The following is a 21,028-nucleotide window of genomic DNA, read 5'->3' on the forward strand; positions in this document are numbered from 1 at the left end:
GAACAGCAGCCTTTATTTCACCCAGCATCCTTCTATCTCCTTTATCTCCTTCTGTGGAGACCCCCCAGCCAGAAAGAACACAAACATCCTTGTCAATTACAGACCACAAGGAAGTTCTGCTGCAGGTCAGGGGGAGTGAGGGCAGCTGGATAACAACACAAATAATTGCACAAAAGCTTATATTAGTTACATAACGTTTGGCCTATAATTCAGGCTTATTATTATCAAGCTTTTATAACTTATATTAACCCATTTCCATTAATCTACATGTTGTCATGTGGCCTCATGGCTTTACTTGTTCTCTAGCATCTTGCTTCCCTGACTCTGCCCATCTTTCGCTCTGTATCTCTGTTTGGCTTTCCCTCCCAGCTTTATTCTGCCTGTCTATAGGCCAGCTCAACTTTTATTATCAGCCAATGAGAGCAATATATTCACAGTGTACGGAAGAACTATCCCACAGCAAACAGCGAGTATGGTGGTTTGAAAGAAATTGGCCCCCAAGAGGGATGACACTATTAGGAGGTGTGGCTTTGTTGGAGTGGGTGTGGCCTTGTTAGAGGAAGTGTGCCACTGTGGGGGTCGGCTTTGAGGTCTCATATATGTTCAAGATATGCCCCGTGTGGCACACAGTTGCTTCTGCTGCCTGCTGACCAAGATGTAGAACTTTTAGCTCCTTGTCCAGCACGTCTGCTTGCATGCTGCCATGACAATAACGGACTAAACCTCGGAAACTGAAAGTCACCCCAGTTCATTTCTTTTCTTTTCTTTTTTTTTTCTTTTGGTTTTTTTGAGACAGGGTTTCTCTGTTCAGCAGTCCTGGCTGTCCTGGAACTTGCTCTTGTAGACCAGGCTGGCCTCGAACTCACAGAGACCCACCTGTCTCTGCCTCCCAAGTGCTGGGATTAAAGTTCTGTGCTACCACTGCCCGGTTTATTTTATTTTCATTTTAAGAGTTGCCATGATCATGGTGTCTCTTCACAGCAATAGAAACACTTAGACAGGGACATTTCACATCCAGACCAGGACAAACAGAAAACTTTGTAGGCACAGTAGAAAAGTCACAACTCACTGCATACAAGTCTTGATCTGAGGCCAAGTGTCTTAGGGAGTGTTTCTGTACACATGTCATGTGTTCAGAACCAAGACTGCCGTGAATTCGTGGGGTGCAGCCTAGCCAATCTCTACCAGAAATACCTCGTGTTTGTTACCTGGTCTATTAATTTTTGGTTGTGGAACATTCAGAAACTTCACTGTTGTCAAGCTGTTTGGGACCCTTACTTTCAGTTATATGATTCCACACGGGGCCATGAGTACAGAAGCTTGTGGGTCTAGAGGGGCCAAGGCTCCTTCCAGAAACCCTGTCTCAAAAAACAAAACAAAAAAGACCAAATGAAGTTGGAGTGTGTCTCAGGAGAGGAAGGGTCTGATCTTGACAGGGAATAAATTTTGGGGTTAGAAAGGTCAGTCAGCTCTGGTGGGGCACATGGGACAGGATATGATCCTGAAAGGCATCTCCCAGGATGGCACCCAATTGTAAGGTACAGAGTTCATATATCTAGCCCCACTGTGAGTCAAGTCTTTATACCATGGTTTATACCCTCTCAGTGACTATGACCTAAGAGCCTACTCAACAGGTGGTAGCCTTCACTTCAGTGGTGAAAGAATAGGCCTAACAGGAAAACAAGGTCATGTGGGAATTGAGGAGAAGGAATGGGGCACATTTCCTAGCCTTCCTTATGTGTCAGAACTCAATGGCAAGACCTAAGAGGAGACAGGTTCCTTAAGAAGGCCATCCCACAGTGCACATACAGAGGGGTCGGGCTCTCCCGTTAGACTCTGAGGGTAACAGTCAGGTGTGCTGGGAAGACATCCCACAAAGGGCCCAGTAACTTTGCCTTAGGGGGTTATTAATGTTTTCCAGGAAGACAAAGAAGAAAAGGGAAGCTGGTCAAAAGTCAGTGTGTACCCAAGTTAGAGGTGACAGCATGAACTAGCGGCCAGTTTGGTCCAGTTTTGTGTGACCAAAGCCACAGAGGAGGGGAGGAAGCCAGGGCCTAGCCAGTTTGGTGTGACCAAAGCCACAGAGGAGGGGAGGAAGCCAGGGCCTCGCTTGCTACTTGAGATTCCTGAAGCTCTTCTGAGCAAACAAGCTTCCATTTGAACTCAAGGTTCAGAAGAGGTGCAGAGCGTTGTTCCTCTATCTCCCATAGGTTTCACATATGCGAAAGGTCAGTGTTGGGGGAGACAGAGAGACTGGTGTGGACGGGCTTCAGGCCGTGGAGGCTTGAACTCACTGCAGGGAAGTTCAAATCCCTGCGTTGTCTTGGTCACGTCCAACATTCCATTCCTGTTCCCTTCTTCTCCTAATTTTTTTTTTCTCATTGCGACAGAATCTTACAATTTATCCTCAGTGTGGACCAGGGTCCCCTCAAATGTATGAGGGTTCTCCTGCTTGAGCCTCCTCAGTGATGGGATTAGAGGCGTGTGCTTCCATGCCCCACATGCCTTCTGAAAATATTGTTAATATGGTGAAAACTATACACAAAAGGTATCATTTTCAGGCTGGTCAGATGACTCGGCAGGCACTTGTCTTCCAGCCTGAGAGACAATCCTGGGCAGAAGGAGAAAATGGACCTGTTCAGGCTCTGGAAGGAACAAGTGCCCCAACGGAGCTGCTGCAGCTCTGAGAGGATGGGCTTCCCTAATGGAGGTGTTGCTGCTCTGAGGAAAGGCAGAATACCAAAGTCATACGGCACAACAAACCCTACACAAGAGACTTACTGGGAGAGACACAAGAGGATGGCCACCTCTGCTCAGAAGAGAAGCAGCAAAGAGCTGAGCAGGAGGCAGGCTTCATGTAGGCTTTCTTGGTGGTGGGGAGCTATTCAGAGTGGCCTGGGATTGGTGGGATTCTGTGGCCTGATCTTGGGTCAAGTTCAGGGATTGGTGGGCTTTGTAAGTTTTTTTCACCCAAAGTGGGCTTAGACCTTTTACCCTATATCCCAGTGAATGAAGTTGCATGCCTGTGTCTATACATATATATACATATCTGTACATGTGCACACATGCACAAACAAACTTTTTAAAGCTGTTTAGGGTCTGGAGGGCCAACTCAGTGGTTAAGAGCAACGGGTACTTTTCTGGAGGAAGCAAGTTCAATTCCCAGCACCTACCTTGTGTTTTACAACCATGTACAGTTCTAGTTCCAGGGTTTGGTGTTTTCTTCCGCCTCTGTGGGTACCAGGTACTCAAATATACATACCTGAAAAACACCTATACACATAAAGAAAAAAAATTTAAAACTGTTCAGAGGCATGAATTACACACATGTTGTGTAACTGCCACTGTCACCTACTTCGAGAACTTCTTCATCCTCCCACACTGAAACCAAAGGCCCCCTTCCCCCTTTGTTCTCATAAGCCCTCTGGAATCCTTCCTTCCTGTCTGCAGGCACAGAACTTGGAGAGGGAGAGGCGCCTGTAACTGAGTGACAGCCTAACTCCAAGTAGCCTCCCTCATCCCCCAGTCCCTCCTACAGGCCAGCAGTGCTTTTCGTTGTATCCAGAAGCTTCTGCAGTGGCAGATCCCGCAACCTTGGTTGGCAAGTGTGGTGTGCATATGGTTTTACAGGGTAATGAGATTTGGGGCAGCCAGGGAGGAACATGTGAAGAAGTGGGGAGCCCAGAAGTATGCCGTGAGCCAGCCAGCATGGGGTGAGAGTGAGGACCAGCCTGTCTGAAGAGAGGGAGACTTGGTCTCATCTCCATGGATTTCTTGACAGTTTCTCCTGTGTGCCTGGACCAACCGCATTGCCTCTCTCACTTGGACAGAGGTCCAAGAGTGTTCATCTTCTGGAGAGTCAGAGGAACCTCTAGGCCTTCCACCTGTCCTTGTTAACATTCATTGTCAGTTTAACAAGATGGAGAAACACCTAGGGCATAGTCCTCCGAACACATCTGAGAGGGACTTTCTACTTTACCGTAACGAAGGGAGAAAGGCCACAGAGAATGTGGTCAGCACTAGTTCATGGGCTGGAGTCCTAGAGTGAATAAAGAGAAGAAAGTGGGTGTCGGAGAGGAAGGGCTACAGGATGAGAAACAGCAACAGAATAGTAACTAAGACAAAGAAATGAAATGAAATTTATGCCCTGGCAATGCTGCATGCATGGGCAGCTGGTACATGGCAGTTGAACTTGCTCATATTGGGTTTCATGGTCTAAGTTGATGAGGACGACTGACCAGGTCTCTTCCTCAAGAGGGCTCCAGATCTCATTACAGATGGTTGTGAGTCACCATGTGGGTGCTGGGAATTGAACTCAGGACCTCTGGAAGAGCAGCCAGTGCTCTCAATCGCTGAGCCATCTCTCCAGGCCCCTCTTCACATATATCTTGTACCTTATAAATAAGTTGGGGTGAGTGGGTTGAGAAAATCCACTGCTTCACCACTGGAACTGAGGCCCAAATGATGCTGAGTAGTTCAACTCTGAAAGCCACTGGAAAAACCAGGTCCCTGAACATCCCAGCACCCATATCAGTTGGCTCACTTTGGCCTGTAATTCCATTTCCAGGGAATCTGATGTCTTCTTCTGGCTTCCATGGGCATTGAATGAATGTGGTACACATACATACTCAGGCATACACATATAGAAAATAAATTTATATATACATATATATGTGTGTGTGTGTGTGTGTGTGTGTGTGTGTGTGTGTGTGTTTAAATGTTGATTAGGAATCAGCAAGGTGGCTCAGTAGGTGACCATAAATTCTGCTAATAAGTCTGGTGACCTGAGCTGGATCTCTAGAACCCATGTGGTAGAAGGAGGGAACTGATTCCCATGAACTGACCTTTGACCTCCAGTAGCTGTGGCATGCTGCATGTGCTCATTCACACATATACACCATCACACTTTGCACACACACTCATACCCACACTGTTGTGAGTCTTTCTCTGCCGGGCCATATTATTAATTATGAAAGTTTGGCCAATAGCTTAGGCTTGTTGCTAACTAGCTCTTATAACTTAAATTAACCCATTACTTTTAATCTGAGTTCTTTTTTTAAGATTTATTCATTTATTTATTATATATACAGTGTTCTGTCTGCATGTATTTCCCTGCAGGCCAGAAGAGGGCACCAGATCTCATTATAGATGGTTGTGAGTCACCATGTGGTTGCTGGGAATTGAACTCAGGACCTGTGGAAGACCAGCCAGTGCTCTTAACCTCTGAGCCATCTCTCCAGCCCCTTAATCTAAGTTCTTTTACAGGACTTGGTTATCTTTACTTTATAATGGCCATACAGCTTACTATGAGCCCTGGTGTTTTTCTGGAGTTTCTGCCTTCTTCCCAGCATCTTCTCTGCCCCAAAAATCTTGCCTAACCATTGCCCATTTAACTTTCTTTTTCTTTTTTTTTAATTTTATTTATTTATTTTATATAATATGGAATGCTTCACGAATTTGCATGTCATCCTTGCGCAGGGGCCATGCTAATCTTCTGTATCATTCCAATTTTAGTATATGTGCTGCCGAAGTGAGCACCATTTAAATTTCTTATAAACCAAATACAGTGACATATCTTCACACAGTGTAAGGAATATTCCAAAACATTTACCCCCTTTTCTCCAAATAAAACTATATATATAACATAATAAAACTATAAATAATAAGGTAGACAGACTTTCCTGCCCTACCACCCCACTCCCAAATAACCACACAGAGACTTATTATTAATTATAAATACTTGACCAATAACATAGGCTTGTTACTAACTAGCTCTTACAACTTAAATTAATCCACATTTCTTATCTACACTCTACCACATGCCAATGCCTTTTTTCAGCATGGCAAGTTTATCTCCTGATTCCTCTGCATCTCCTGGCAACTCTTCCCTCCTTCTTCCCAGGACAACTTGGCTCTCCCACCTAACCTCTTCCTGCCTAGCTATCAGCCAGTCAGCTCTTTATTTACTTTTGGGCCAAAATTGTCTCAGGGCCTGTACCTCGAGGCCTGTAGGACAAAAAAAAGTCTGGCTCGAGTTTGAAGGAAAGTCTCAAAGCTACTGAGTGAGGATGAGAGGGCAAAATCTAGGTAGATGCCCTCCAGCCTGTTGGAGGAGATCACTTGTTCATCCCGGCTGCCCAGAACCAAAATAACCACACAGAAACTATATTATTTAAATCACAGCTTGGCCCATTAGCTCTAGCTTCTTATTGGCTAACTCTTACATCTTAATTTAACCCATCTCTATTAATCTGTGCATCACCATGAGGTTTCAGCACATCTGTCTCTGGTGGTGGTTTCATGGTGTCTTCCTCTCCAGCTTCCTTCTCCCAGTATCCAGTCAAGTTTTCCCCACTTACTGAAGTTCTGTCTTAGCAACAGGCCAAGGCAGTTTCTTTATTCATTAACCAATAAAAGCAACACATAAACAGAAGGACCTCCCACGTTATTTCTCCTTTTTTGTTTAAACAAAAAGCAAGGCATAGTAAAATTACATAGAACAAAACAGGTGTCAAGCAAGAATTACAGTTGCAATATTTACATCTATTTTTATCTTTTATCATAACTAAGGAAAACTATAACTATAAATTTTTCAACTCCACAAAGACCACAGAAGGGTATAACATTACTTAAGTAAACAGATAGTGCATTGTAAGCAACTTCTAAAACTCTAGAATTGACAGAGACATCTTGCTGCCTGGACAGTCACCCAAAGTTCTTCTGTACCATTGGGGTATCCATCTTCAGCCCACAGGCCCATAGTATTCAGCAAACTTTTCTGTGAAGCAGGAAATTTCGAAGACAGGTCTGCCTGTATTATTGGCAGTTTGCCAGTCACTTTCTTCTGTGTCCTGCAGACTTTCTCAGGTCTCACCTTTAGGCAAGTTCAGCAGTCATTTTTCTGTGGGTTCTGCAAGTCCAGTCAAACAGTTCAGGCAAAAGCAGTTTCTTATCCAAATGGCTAACCAATACTATAAAGACCCTCTGCAATGCCCATCATCCTCTTGAAGTAGCTTGGTGCTGCCAGGAGCAGATGTGTCTCACTATCATGAAAAGTCTTAAGTTTTTAAACATTTTAAATGCCATATTCTGAAGGTCTCTGAAAGATTTGAAGAATACCTATTCATCTGAAATACATCTCTGTACATCTAGAAAATCTAACTAACATGACTATAAGCTTGACTATTATAGATGACTATCTACTAACCTATATTTCTTAACTATACATTATATTTTTAAGAACTACACAATCATAATACCTTAATCAAGATCAGAAATACATATACATATAACAAAATTGACCTTAAATTTGTATCGATAAACCAAGATCCATACCAATGTAGATTATTCATATGTATAACATATCCCCCTTTAAATGTAAGCAAGCATTTATAGACAATATTTGGGAATATGGGTGTAGTTTTGTCCATACTGCTTCCTGCTGATTGGGGGTGCTGTCAGTCAGTTCTTTTATGATGTATCCTGTGTGCTAGGTCACCAGCTGGGCGAAGTAATTTTTTTGAGGGGTGTTCAAGGTGACCTTTCAGGGGGGGTCTTATTCCATCAAACCACATTAGCCTAGAATGAATCCAAAGGTTTTCATCTTTTGTGAAAGCAAAAGAAGAATATCTTTTCCAAAGCAACATATCCTTAGTCTCAAATTTGGAAGTCATGATACCTTTATAATATACATGCTGGTTTTGCTTAGCAGCCCATACAATGAAATATCTCTCTGTACTTAGCTCATTCACAGTCAAAAAAATTCAGACAACACAACAATATACATAATCCAGATTCTCTGTGAATTTTCCATCTTTACTTGGCTTGTTTTTCCTCTATTATTTTTTTCATATTTATTTTATTTTTACTCCTTTAACCTATGACTGTATTCTGTCTCTTTAAAGACTTTACCATTTTTTAAAAGCATTAACTTTATTTTATGACTCTCTGTACTCTTTTTCTTCTCTTTCAAGCCTACGTACATTTATCCAACTCTATGACTCATCTGGATTTGACTTTATTGCATAGCTGTAATTTTTCCTGTCCAGGAGCAGTTTTTAAAATGCTAAGCACGTCTTAAGCTGCGCCATTACTATGGCATTCCCAGTACTTCCTGCTCAGTCTAAAACTTGAGTTGCACTCTTACTATGACCACTCCCACAGGGTGTTTAACTTGGCTCCCAGAGAAAAGTGTTGCCTGTTTATCTATTTCAGATGGCCCTCCTGGCAGTGATCATGTTCACTCTTCTCACAGGGATCAAGTCCAGGCAGCAAGCCCCCACCAACCACAGAAGGTGATGTGGATCTTGTCAAGCTCTGGTGCTGAAGGGATCCTAAACCAGAATTTTCAGATGATGACACCCTGGACATGGTGGCCTGACCTGATGTTTGACCTCTGCAATTTGGCCGTGGAAGCTGGGATGTGGGAGACTAGATTCCGGGGATCAAAGGAAGACCTGAAAGCAGAGGCTCTCAGGGGTACACCCTACCCCAGGCATCTTACTGTAATGAGCCTGGGTGTTCTTATGTCCTTAGGAGACATGCCGTCCTGCAGACATCCTTTTATGTATGGCCAGGAAGCAACCGGACTGCCTCCGTCCTTAGAACTATTAGAAACTCGGGGTGGGGGTGCTCCCAATTACTATTGTTTTTCCTGGGGCTGTGAGCGGACTGGGACTGGACACTGGATAAAACAACATGGAGATACAATGATCTCCAGGTTGTCCCAGGTACCCCTATCCCAGAACCCCCCATATGAAAGATGTACTTGATTTAGAAGTAATCCTCTGATATTAAGGTTCACAGATCAGGGGAAGAAAAGGGACCTATCCTGTTTAACTGGGAAGATGTAGGGATTAAGACTATACCCAAAGGGATATGATCATGGCCTTATACTCATGCTTTGAATGGAGCTACTTCCTGAGGACCCACATCAGATGCTGGGGCCTGCTTCCAAGCTAATGCCCATGGGGCACATGCCTGTATATACCTCAACTTTACATGCCTTCACCCCCACATTATCTACCCCTAAGGTATCCTTCACCAAGCCACCCGGAGATGTAGGGGGATTAGAAGTCTCACCTTATTTGATGCAGACCATTAAGATGGCCTTTATGGCTTTAAACCTTACCCACCCTGAAGCCACCGAGGCCTGTTGGCTTTGCTTACAGCCACTACCCCCCTTACTTTGAAGCCTTTGGGGTAAATGGCTCTTATGAAATACTAGATAAAGCTGATATTTGTAGATGGGAAAACCCCAGATGGGAAAGATGTCGGGACTGACTATCCATCCCCCTTTGGAAGATGATGAATGCAACTTGTGTCTTGTACACCAGACACCCTCTTTTTAACCTCACTTGTGAAGTGGGTGATGGGTTCATGGAGGGTGCCCAAAGATCATGGATATTTTTGGGTCTGCCAAGAATGGGGTTACTCCTTGCCTGCGTGCGTTAATTTCCCCTCATGTGCTTTACCACATGCAAGAAGAATTCCTGACCCAAAGTCATAAGAGAGAGCCCCTAATGGCCCTGGCCATCACCACATTGATGGGGCTAGGAGTGGCTGAGACTGTCCTAGGCACCTCATTCCTGGTGATTTTACAACAAGAAATGAGAATAATTTGCTCACAATTGACAGTGACCTTAGAAAAGACAGAGACTGCATTACATTATGTACAAAAGTCTTTGGATTCCTTAGCAAGGGTAACCTTACAAAATAGGAGAGGCTTGGACTTCATGTTTGTGGAACAGGGAGAAATTTGCAGGGCACTTGGGGAAGAATGTTGCTTCTATGCAGACCATTCCAGCATAGTTACAAGAACCCAGATGAGTTAAGAAAAGATTCGTTTAAGTCAAGGACCCCCTATGAGACCTGATTTAATTAGTCCCCATGACTTACTACACTCATCTTTTCCCTAATTGGGCCAATGGCTATTTGTTTATTGATCTGTCTTTTTGGTCCATGTGTTCTCCAAAGGCTGAAACAAGCATTCCAAAAACAGATACAACAGATACAACTCATGGCCCTTCGAGTATTTTATGATAGGCTCGATACATCTCACCCCAAAGATGGACTCTCAATTTGAGGGTATCCAGATCAAAATTCCAGACAGGGGTGGCCCTGACCTGTACCCTCTCCCTGGTGGGCTATTCTGGCCTGGTGACCAGGGTAGGGGGTGGAATATAAAACAAAAAGGGGAAGGTGTTAGGCCAAAATTATTTCAGGGCCTATACCTCAAGGTCTGTAGGACAGAAAAAAGCCTGGCTCGAGTTTGAAGGATAGTCTCAAAGCTACCGACTGAGGATGAGACTGCAAAATCTAGGTAGTAGCTCCTCCAGCCAGAGGGAGGGCTTGGCTGTCTCTGATTGGCTGGAAGTACTCCCGTATCACATGATGTCACTTAACCTATATAAGCTGACACTCACACTTGACTCTCTATCGTGTTTGATTGTCCTGCTTCATGGGGCTGTGGAATGGACAGATAATACACTCACCTTTCCCTGGGGAATAAAGCTATGGAGGCCTGTTATTAACAATGATAGCAGTGCATCTTCACAGTGTACAGAAGGGTTATTCCACAACACAGTAAGGACAGTTATCAGGTCCAGATTACATTTACAACTTCTAGTCCATTTGTATTTGTCTTATTTGGAGAAAATACTCTATTATCTATTCTATCTTGGTGAGTCCTAATTTACCTTCCAATCATAACTAAGGAAAATGGCAACTATAACTACCTAGTCTTCAACACCATCTCCAAAGTCTTTACTTAGTATATAGGAAATGCAGTGCAAGCCACTTTCTTTTTTAAAGATTTATTTATTTATTATGTATACAGTGTTCTGCCTGCATGTATGCCTGCATCCCAGAAGAGGGCCCCAGATCTCATTACAGATGGTTGTGAGCCACCATGTGGTTTCTGCGAATTGAACTCAGGGCTTCTGGAAGAACAGTCAATGATCTTAACCACTAAGCCATCTCTCCAGCCCCCACAAGCCATTTTCAAACTTATAGAAATGACAGACACCTGGCTGCCTAGACAGTCACCCAAGGTTCCTGTGCAACATAGGACATCCAATCTTTGGCCTACAGGCCTAGAATATGTGGCAGACTCTTCTATAAAGCGTGGAATTTTGAAGGACTGTCCTACCTAGTCTTGGCAAAGTCCAGCCACGGTTTTCCCATGTGTCCTGTGGAATGTCTGGTAGACTTTTCTATGAAGCAGGAATTTTCAAGGACTGTCCCACTTAATTCTGACAAGGTTCAACAGTTTTTCTCCTTTGTGTCGTATTTGTCCAGTTTGTATAGCATACTGCCAGTAATCAAGGTGAAAGCAGTTTCTTCCCCCCCCCCTTTTTTTGTATTTTTGTTTTTTGAGACAAGGCGGATCTCTGTGAGATTGAGACCAACCTGGTCTATAGGAGCTAGTTTCAGGACAGGCTCCAAAGCTGCAGAGAAACCAAAAAACAAAAGAAAACAAAACTAAAACAAAAAACCTCAGGTTACTAAACATCTTAAATGCCACATTCTGTAAGTCTTTGAAGTGTTTGGAGATCATTTATCTATCTATTTATCTAAATATAACTGTTTAATCTTGAAAACATAATGTGACTACAAGTTTGATTGTTACAGGTGACTAATTACTAACATGTATTTCTATGGCAGTGTGACTTGCTCTGCATCCTGGAATCTCCCTGGCATCTCTGAGGCCTTCTTCTTCCCAATGTCCTTTCTACCCTGAAAATTCTGTCTAGCTATTGGCTATTTAGATCTTTATTAAACCAATCACAGGAATATTTCACAACATCACACTAAACAAATAAATGCTTTTGTTTATTTGATTTTGATTTTTCAAGACAGTGTTGTGGAATATTCCTTTACACTGTGTGAAGATGTGTCACTGTGATTGGTTTAATAAAGAGCTGAATGACCAATAGCTAGGCAGGAAGAGTTTAGGTGGGTCTTCTCAGGACAGAGAGAGTTCCAGGAAGAGGAAAGGGAGTTGCAGCCAGCCAGATGTAGAGGAAGCAGGACATGCAGGAGGAAAAGTAAAAGCCAAGAACCATTTGGCAGCATGTAGATTAATAGAAATGGGTTAATTTAAGTTATAAGAGACAGTTAGAAACAAGTCCAAGCTAAAGTTGAGCTTTTATAATTAGAAAGAAAAAGTCTCCTTGTTATTTGAAAGCTGGGTAGCAGGACAGAGAAAGCTCATTACAAGACAGGGTTTCTCTGTGTAGCTTTGTCAGTCCTGGAACTCACTCTGTAGAGCAGACTGACGTTAACCTCATAGATCTGCCTGCCTCTGCACCTGAGTGCTGGGGTTAAAGGCGTGTGCTGCCACCACCTGACTAAGTACATGTATTTAAGAATTGTTTTAAATGTCAATCAGGTCAGGCACGGTGGCACATGCCTATTATCCCAGTACTCAGGAGGCAGAGGCAGGCAGTTGGTGGTTCTCTGTGAGACCAAGCCTGATCTACGTAGTGGTTTCCAGTTACATGGTGAGACCACCTCAAACAAACAACAGTAGCAGCACACAATAAAAAGTGTCTATTAGCAAGACCTCAGGTAGTGAATCTCTGTGTGAGAGCTGCTGACAGTGTATGGGTAGTCTTCCTTGAGAGACCTGGCAAACGGGGCCCCAAGGAAAGATCAAAGTTAACCTCACCAAGCGAAAGAAAACCCAGACCCATGTATTCCCTATCAGAATACAACAGGTACACAATTTTACCTAGGGGTATCCCTGCCAACTTCCTCTATCTATCATCTGTCTGTCTATCTGTCTGTCTATCTGTCTATCTGTCTATCTATCTATCTATCTATCTATCTATCTATCTATCTATCTATCTATCTATCTATCTGAGACAGGGTCTCAAGTAGCCCAATGTCTTATAGTGTTATCCTTGCTGTGATGAAACACCATGACCAAAGCAACCAGGGGAGGAAGGGCTTATTTGACTTACTCTTCCACATCGCTGTTCATCACTGAAGTCAGGACAGAAACTCAAACAGGGTAGGACCCTGGAGGCAGGAGCTGATGCAGAGGCCATGGAGGAGTTCTGCTTATTGGCTTGTTCCACATGGCTTGCTCAGCCTGATTTCATATAGAACCCAGGACCATTCTCCCAGAATGGTACCACCCACAAATGCGTGGGCCCTTCCTCATCCATCACTAATTAAGAAAATGCTGTACAGGCTTGCCTACAGCTCAGTCTTTTGTTTTGTTTGTTTTTTGGTTTTGAGACAGGGTTTCTCTGTGTATAGCCCTGACTGTCCTAGAACTTGCTTTGTAGGCCAGACTAGCCTTGAACTCACAGAAACCAGCCTGCCCCTAACTGTGTACAGCTCAGTCTTATTGGGGCATTTTCTTTCTTTTTATTATACATACAGTATTCTATTTGTATCCATGTCTGCAGGCCAGAAGACATCAGATCTCATTACAGATGTTGTGAGACACCATGTGGCTTCTGGGAATTGAACTCGGGACCTCTAGAAGACCAGTTGGTGCTCTTAACCTTGAGTCATCTCTCTGGCCTTTGAGGCATTTTAAAACTGAGGATACCTTCTCTCAGATGAATATAGCTTGTGCCAAGTTGATATGAAACTAGCCAACACTGCTGGGCGATGGTGGCACAACCTTTAATCCCAGAAGGACCTGTCTTGTCCCGTGGGATCCCTTTTTCAGGAGATGTCCTGTTTGAGGGAATTTCTCATACCTTCTGTTTTTTTGACCCAAAGACTTAGGGTCTATCCATTGCATTAGGCTATGGGTCCCCGCATAGACTTGCAAAACGGGTACCTACAATTTGAGTCCTGATCCCCAAATACCCTTGAACTGTCTTTTACAAAACCCTTTTAAATTGGGGCTATCTGTCCTTGACACCTAAATTTTTTTTTTTTTTTGCCAGCGTGAGAACAAGTAAACGAGCCCCCCCCCCCAATACCCATGGTTTCTGAATACTGTGCTCCTGCTCCCCCTCCCACTCCCTTCTCGCTTCTTTTGTTGTTTGCTGTTTGTCTGCATTCCTGGCATGTGATCTGGTCACACTGGGATTCTCTCTGCAATGGATCTGTTCTCTCCCACCCCCAGCTGCACAGGTGTTCTGTCCTCAACAGGACCACCTGTGTGCTTGCCTGACCTCAACAGCCGACTCCAAAAGTTTTAGGTTGGTCAGCTGACACAGTTTCCTGGAAAAAGTTTTGTTCATCTGTCTGCTAATATATATATGTGTAAATAATGTGGCCATGGTATGCTTGTTTTATGTCTGTGTGTGTATGTGCGCTTGTTTTAAAATCTGTAAAACTTGTAACTCCAGATTACAACAGCTCTGGAAAAATACAAACACATGGATAGCCACCATTTTTGGTTGAGGTCAAAACAAAAACCTCAGCATCATCTTTGGTAAAAGAACCCATGTGTAAACTGAATGGTGGTGCATGACTTTAATCCCAGCACTTGGAAGGCACAGGCAGGTGGGTCTCTGCGAGTTCAAGGCCAGTCAGGTCTACAAGAGCTAGTTCCAGGATAGGTTCCAAAGAAACAGAGAAACCTTGTCTCAAAAAAACACAAAACAAAAAATAAACAGAACAAAAAAAATAGCTATCAAAATTGTATGTATATATCTAATCAAAAATCCTCTTCTAGACTTCATTTCCAACACTGAAATCTTTCTGTAGTCTAGGCAGAATCTGAATTTACAATCCTCTAGCCTCAACACTCGAAACTAGAATTACAGGCATAGAGCTACTAAGCCTGATTGTAATGGAGTAAATAAAAATGCTGCAGATCCCCAAGTGCCTCCAGTGGCAGAAATGTTGCAGGTCCCCAAGCAGCGGCAGTGGGCAGCGGGTCCCGAGAGCAGCCAGTTCCAGGCAGGGACAGTACAGTTCCTCAAGTGACTGCAGTGAGCCACGCGGGGCAGCGAGTCCCACAAGGAGACACAGACGGATAGGCGCACCACGAGACCTCGCTGCAGGTCTCTGAAGGTGGCTGGTCCCAGGCAGGAAGTCATACAGCAGGTGAGAGACAGAGACACGGATAGGTGCTCCAATCAGAGTGAGGTTGAATATTTATTTAGTGGGTTATGGAAGGAAAGGGAAGAGGGGGGTAAGAGGAGAAGGGAGAAAAGCAGAGAGAAACAGAGAGAGACAGACAGAGAGAGGGGGAAGAGAAGTGGGGAGAATGGAGCAAGGCAGAAGCTGACTCTTTGGGAGAAAGACAGAAAAGAGAAGAGATTCAGGCTGGAAGCTGAAGATCAATTTGTCTTGGTAGACAGGGGAGGAAGTGGGCATGGCTTGTCTCTTAAAGGGACAGAGCAGAACATTACATTCCCAGGTATATTAAATTGGGAATGTTGCCCCAGTCCCTGGAATCCATCCCAGCCCCCCATCGTAGTGAGGAGCTGTGGGCAGCCCGATGCTCCTTTTACATCCCATGGCCTGGGAGTTGCTTTGGTCTGGACTCCAAATCCCAGCATGACAGGGTATTTAAGTGGACTCCCAGAGGAGGAACACGTGGCCCTGGATTTGCCTCCCCTGCCATGTTCTCAGCCACCCGAGAGTGCTGCTCTTAATAAAACATGGACATTTTAATTTGGTTTAATCTGACCTAATTGGATTTCTTTGAGCCGGTGAAGTGGTTTGTCTTAGGATTTTTTCCTAACACTGACTTCTTATTGACTTTTTTCCTCCCGAGACAGGGTCTGGCTGTGCAGCCCTGACTGGTCTTGAACCAGGAGAATCCCATTGCCTTTGCCTCATAAATGCTTGGATTTTCAGGTGCTAATCTCAAACCCTTGGACAAATGCCTGAGATGCCTATCTAATGTAGCAAAGCATACCTGGCTGCCAGGTTCTCCCATCATCCCTACCTGTTACAGGGATGGCTGTCATCCTCAGACCCCTGAACTCTCCAGCCCAGAGGCTCTGTCCTATATAATCCAACCGTTTTGGTTACCTGGCCTTTTTTCGTCTACCTTTTATCCTCCTGCCTCTTGGTCTGGCTCTCCCCTCCACCCTCCCCTTCCCTCCCCTCTCCTCCTCTCCCCTCCCATGGTCAGGTCATTTCCACTCTGGACTCTGCCAGATGTCCCTGTCTCTGACTATCTCTCCCTTTTATCTACAATAAAGCTTCTCCTCCACCACACGTAGGAACTGTCATGTCTTTCCTTTCATTTCTTTTTTTTCTTTCACTCAACAGGCATGCACCACTATGCCCAGCTTTTCTTGTTGACTCTTAATGCATTCCTGTGGTACTTTGTGTTTGGTTGGAAGCATCACCTCAACCCCTGACGTTCATTTTGGAATGTTGGATGTTAAGTTCCATTTCAAGCTCCCTCCCCTGGGAGTTGCCTCAGTCCAAACTCCACCTCCAAGAAAGCCCACCAAACCATGACCCCTCCCCCAGGGAAGGTCAAGACCACTCCCACAGGCTATTTAAATTGCCCCCCAGAGAAAGAACACATGGTCTCCCAGGTTCTCCTTCCCCTTCTCTGTGTTTTCCTGGGGAGCATCCCAGGGGTGCTGGCATCCATTAAACCTGGGCCTTTTCTAATTTGGTTTGATTTGGTCCGATCTGGATTATTGCATTGGCAGAGAGAGGCCTATCAGGCCAGAAAATCTTTACATCTGGAGGCCCCACTGAGACGGGCTGTTTTTCCACTGGCCCAGGGCTACATGTTGGAAAACACCCTTCTCATCCGAGCTTTCCACCAGGCTAAGATCGGCTTTGTCTGGGTGAGTTCCCCTTTTTCAAGTACATACCCGTAAGGCCCAGGGCCTAATATGTTTGTCAGGTGTCTGTTGAAACCGTGGCCTGCGCCAGACCCCCAACCTGGCTGAAAGTTCTGCTGGAGGGAGACATCCTTCCACGGAATTCTCACACCCCTCTGTTTTTTTGACTCAAGAGTCTTATCACAGTGGATGTATTGTGGTAGGCTTTGAGTCACAAGACTCAGCATAGACTTGTAAAAATGGACACTTGCAATTTGAGGCCTGATCTCCAAATGCCCTTGAGCTGTCTTTTATAAAAATCCTTTTAAATTGGGGCTATTAAATCTAACATAAAACAAACAAGGCTCCAAATGCCCACGGTTTCTGGACCCATGCTCTCCTTTCCGGTTCCTCCTCCCTGCTTCTGTAGTTGTTTGTCTCATGCTGGAAATCAGTACAAGGGGTTCTGCTCACCCCACCCCACCCCGTCCTTCTAAACACCTTCTGTATAGGTGTTCCGTTCTTCTGTTTCTGTTCCCTCTTACAGCGTCTGCTAATCTGGTCCTTAATGAGACCACCTGTGTATTTCCCTGGCTTCTGCCCACCTACCTACACCAGGATTTTAAGTTGGCCAGGCGACACAGGTTCCTGAAAAAAAGTTTTATTTGTCTGTCTGTCAAAATAATGTGATCACATTATGCTTTTATGTCTACGTGTGTATGTATGTTTGTTTTCATAGTATTCTTGTCTTATTTCTCTATGTGTATGTGTACAAGTTTTAAGATCTGTAAAACTTGTAACTACAGATTACAACAGCTCTGGAAAAATACAAATACAAAAAATACAAGCTGCCAATTTGAAGAGCACTTATGCGAGTCACAGACGGCACCAATTTTATACTTTAAAATAAAATCTGCGTGTCCCGGGAGAGTGTCTTGCAATCTGTATGTCCCAGGAGAGCAGTTTGTGATCTGCCCATCCGAGACTGGCTGTGGGTCCCTGCAAGATCCCAGCAAGCGGGCCATATGGCAGCAGGCAGACACATGGCAGGCGGACAGGAGACAGAGACATGGATGGACACAACATGTAGAGTGAGATTGAAATATTTATTCAGGGGGTTATGGAGGTGAAGGGGAAAGGGGACAGAGAGAGAGAGAGGGAGGGAGGGAGGGAGGGAGGGAGAGAGAGAGAGAGAGAGAGAGAGAGAGAGAAAGAGAAAGAGAAGGAAACGGGGAGATGCCGCAACCCCAAGAGAGGAGAGTAAGTGAGGGAACCAAGATGGCGGGGAGAGGTCAGGGGTCACCAGGAATGGGCGTGGCTTGCCCCTTAAAGGGTCAAAAGCATAACAGTACTCACATGTGCTGGACTTACCAAGGAGACATTCTGCCTCCAAAATTCTTTAACTTACTAATATATTCCTTTTAATCTTCTTACATTTACTAGGATTGGTAAGATGTAACTAATTGGGTAAAATATATGTCTAAATTTAACTTATATGTCTAATTTAAATATAACTAACAGGTAATGGTACCCAATTCTCAAGTGCCTTTACAGATCTGAGAGTATGGCATTTTACAAAAGAGCTTCCAACACAGAGACATGCCAGCTTTTGCAGCACCTTTAGCTCCTCCAAGAAGATACATGGTTGCAAAAGATCGGCTGCCTGGAGGCTTGCTTTTGGATATGGAAAAGCCACCCACACAGCAAAAAGCAGCCTTCCACCTTATCAGCTTCCTGGACACAACACCAGAGGATTGATGGTCTCATCCTGTGAAAACGGGTAGACTAAATCTTCCCCCCACAGGAAAATCTTCGGGCCTCCTGGACTCAGCAGCTAATGGAAAGTACTGCTTCTAAGACTGGTGTTTGCCAAAGACTATTACAAAGAGACTTGGGATTGCCTGCCTAGCTAAAATGCTGTCTCATTTCTGTTCATTTATCCCTCATATCTGTCTAATGGCATTTGGCGTCTTAAGGTACTGATAACTCATTACTTCATTTGTTACGTTTTCTGCTAAAAATACAGACAGGTGTGCCTCTTTCACAAGCTTCATAGTCCAAGATTAACAGGTTTCAAATGTATCTTCAGAAATCTAGAGTTCCCAATTCTCTTTAACTATCTTCTAAAATATTCCTATTCCAGTTGTCTTACGGATACCTGTAGGTTCCTGAAAAGTTCTGTTTCTGTATCAAAAATCAAGTCTGGTAAAAATTAACAGTTTCCAGAGCCTATTTTAACCCTATCTATTTTTTTGCAGGTCACTCCTGCTGTCTGGGCCAAGACCAACTTACAAAGGGCCCTTCAGTTAACGCCAAGACCTGCACCAGCTCCTGGGACTTCATCATAGGTACCAACTCTCCTGGCTCAAAAGGACACCTACCAACTAAAATCTGGTTTCAAAATCTGCTGTCTTGTCTCACACATTCACCTGAGCCTCATCGGTACAACCAGGTCGTTTAATGACTTCCCATGGTAGCCCCATTCATATGACAATACTTTTTTCTCCTAGTCACCTGACTTCTCATCTCCCTCAAGGAACAGATATGCCTTAGGTCTCCAGCCACACCTCTCTGAGTGTGAGCCCACTAACTCCCAGCTCTCCCCTCTCCCAGGTCTCTCCATGCATGCAGGAAATTGCTAGACTTGAGCCAGCACCCCTTTATCCAAGGAGTCTGGGTTGTTTGGTTGGAAGCATCACTTCAGCTGCTAATATTCTTATCCAAAAATGTCTGAAATGCTTGGTTGGAAGTGTCACCCCAGCCCCTGACATTCATTTTGGAATGTTTGAGTGGAAAGTTCCATTCAAGTCCCCTCCCCTGGGAGTTGCCTCAGTCCAAAGTCCACCTCTGAGAAAGACCACCAAATGGTGACCCTTCCCCAGGGATGGTCAAGACCACTCCCTCAGGCTATTTAAATGGCCCCAGAGAACAAACACATGGTCTCTCTGGTTATTCTTCCTCCCAGAAGCTCTGGCATCCATTGAACCTGGGCCTTTCTAATTCGGTTTGATTTGGTCTGATTTGGATTATTGCGTCAGCAGAGAGGTTTATCAGGCCGGAACAACTTTGCACTTTGTAGAACTCAAACTTTTTCAGTGGTATGGAAAGACCCTAGCTCCTTTTCAGCCCCATGTCAAATAATTCTCTTTTCCACACCCATTAATAAGCCACACTCACACATCCCACTCTGGGAACTCCTTCCAGCAATTCCCTCTCTGTGTGCCTAGAGTGTTCTTCATTCATCTCTGCAAGCTGGACCCTTGCGGCCTCTTAGACGTCTTGATGGTTTGCATGAGACAGCTCCCATAGTCTGAGCATTTTGAATACTCATCCCCATTTGGTGACTGGGGAGGTTTAGGAGGTATAGCTTGGCGGGAGAAAGTATGCCACTGGGGGAGGGCTTTAAGAGTTCAAATTACTTAACACTGGTTGGAGTTCTGTCTTGGGGCCTGGAGAGCTGGTTCAGGGGTTAAAAGCATTGACTGCTCTTCCAGAGAACCTGAGTTAGATTCCCAGCACCCACAAGGCAGCTCACACCTGTCTGTAACTCCAGTTTCAGGGAATGTGACACCCGTAGCAAAAACATAAGTGCACATAAAAATAAAATAAAATAAAGAATTCTTGCCTCCTCCCTTCCTGCTTGCAGTTTGAGCTCTCAGACCTCAACCTTCAGCTTTGGTGCCCATCACCCCACGGTGATGGTAAGGAATTCTTATCTCTCTGGAACTGTCAACCCCAAGTAAACACGTTCTTCTACAAGTTGTTCGTGGTGTTTTATCACAGCAACAAGAAAGTAACTAAGACAGACCTCAACCTACAGTTGCCCACTAAAGCAACTTCAGACCGTCAGTCTAAGGAAACTACCCACTCTAGTCCCCAGGAAGAGATGTCATTCTGTACCCATGCTTTCCCCCTCACAAAATGTGCACATGTGAAGCAGGGTGGGAGACAGTGACATTTTGTCATGGATGCCCAGGGCTTGGGTTTTGAATGGGAGGAGCTGGGAAGTTAGGAATGTAGGCTTTCATCCTGTCAGCACAGACTAGTCTTTTGGCAGGAAGGTACAGGACGGAGTGCCATGCAAGAGTCTAGTAGGGCAGGTATACCCAAGAGTCAACAAGGCTTCCAACAGCAAGGTGGGGGTGGAGAGTTGGCTCAGAGGTTGAGAGCACTGACTACTCTTCTAGAAGTCCTGAGTTCAATTCCCAGCAACCACAACTCTCTGTAATGAGATCTGGCGCCCTCTTCTGGCCTGCAGGAATACATGCAGACAGAATGAGGTATAGATACAAAATAAATCCATTTTTTTTTAATTG

The 21,028-nt window shown here is 44.5% G+C and overlaps 1 non-coding gene across 1 annotated transcript; it reads right to left on the reverse strand.

Moving 5' to 3' along the window:
• Positions 1 to 5,433: 5,433 nt before the first annotated feature.
• Positions 5,434 to 5,538, reverse strand: LOC125397383 (U6 spliceosomal RNA). The gene has a single exon (XR_007231049.1). It is a non-coding gene; the product is annotated as a U6 spliceosomal RNA (small nuclear RNA).
• Positions 5,539 to 21,028: the final 15,490 nt, after the last annotated feature.

This window comes from Myodes glareolus, chromosome 7 (assembly GCF_982192425.1).
Source record: "Myodes glareolus chromosome 7, mMyoGla1.1, whole genome shotgun sequence".
In the NCBI taxonomy this organism is placed as follows: domain Eukaryota; kingdom Metazoa; phylum Chordata; class Mammalia; order Rodentia; family Cricetidae; genus Myodes; species Myodes glareolus.